Raw genomic sequence first — 1,476 nt, 5'->3', positions numbered from 1 at the left:
GTTGTGTGTGTAGTGCGTGTAGTGTGTATAACAATAACAATATGTAAAGTCTCAATACTTGTTGACTTGCCTCTATACACACCAATGGTATAGGTTTAAGTATGAGTGGGTGTGTGAGTGGGACTAATATTGACGGCAGGCTAAGACATCCTAACCATGGCAGGAGAAGGTGTGTGTAGCATGGTGTGATTTTTAACACTTGGAGCTGAGCTGAGTTGAGGCTCATTACAGTTCAGAGGTCAGGCTGATCTAAAGCCACAGTGACAAGTGCAACTGGGATACTGCAGTCAGTCTCAACACCTCCCCCAAATCACACACCCACACACTGTCAACCACACACACGCCTTCCAGCCACCGACACCACCCACCAATAAACCTTGTCCAGACAGGCTGCCCCCCCCTAACTTCCTTCATCCCTCTCTCTCTCTCTTATCACCTGTCCTCCTTTCCTCCCTCTTAAGTCAATAAAGGCCTGTACTCTGCCCCAGTAGCTGTCTACGCCAATACTACCTAATATCAGCATTAGTGGTACTTGTTCAATCACCTTGATGAATCCCCCTTTATAACGGTCCTGGAGTATGGAGATTTATATTGTTAACTAACGTCAATACGTCAACCAATACCCTTCTACATGACCCCCCCCCCCCCCCCCACCCAACACACAGAAACTTTAAACCGTTGACTATCAATAATAAAATCACAAGACACAGGTACAGACAGACAGCTCACGCGCCTAACGCCCAAAGAGGTACGTCTACTTGATACATCAGAATTATTTAGAGATGAACAGAAATCCTTCCTACTAGCAGAATGAAAAAGAGTGTCTCTCTCTCTCTCTCTCTCTCTCTCTCTCTCTCTCGTCTCTCTCCCTCCTCTCTCTCTCTCTCTCTCTTCTCTCTCTCTCCTCTCCTCTCTTCTCTCTCTCTCTCCTCTCTCTCTCTCTCCTCTCTCTCTCTCTCTCTCTCCTCTCTTCCTACACCAGCAGTCATCCATCACTAGGATCTACTAATAGCAGACCCCTGACTCCCCCCCTCCCCCCTCTCCTCCCTCCCTCCCTCCTCACACAACACCTCCCTCAGAACCCTGCCTGAACCTCTCTTTCTCTCTCCTTCAAATCAAATTGATTTATATAGCCCTTCTTACATCAGCTGATATCTCAAAACCTAGGAAGAAACTAGAGAGGAACCAGACTATGAGGGGTGGCCAGTCTCTTCTGGCTGTGCTGGGTGGAGATTATAACAGAACATGGCCAAGATGTTCAAATGTCATAAATGACCAGCATGGTCAAATAATAATAACACAGTAGTTGTCGAGGGTGCAACAAGTCAGCACCTCAGGAGGAAATGTCAGTTGGCTTTCATAGCCGATCATTAAGAGTATCTCTACCGCTCTGCTGCCTCTAGAGAGTGAAAACACCAGGTCTGGACAGGTAGAACCGTCCGGTGAACAGGTCAGGATAGCCGCGGGCAGAACAGT

This window comes from Salvelinus sp. IW2-2015, unplaced genomic scaffold, assembly GCF_002910315.2.
Source record: "Salvelinus sp. IW2-2015 unplaced genomic scaffold, ASM291031v2 Un_scaffold3092, whole genome shotgun sequence".
In the NCBI taxonomy this organism is placed as follows: Eukaryota; Metazoa; Chordata; class Actinopteri; order Salmoniformes; family Salmonidae; genus Salvelinus; species Salvelinus sp. IW2-2015.
Note: the sequence above shows the minus strand (reverse complement) of the source record.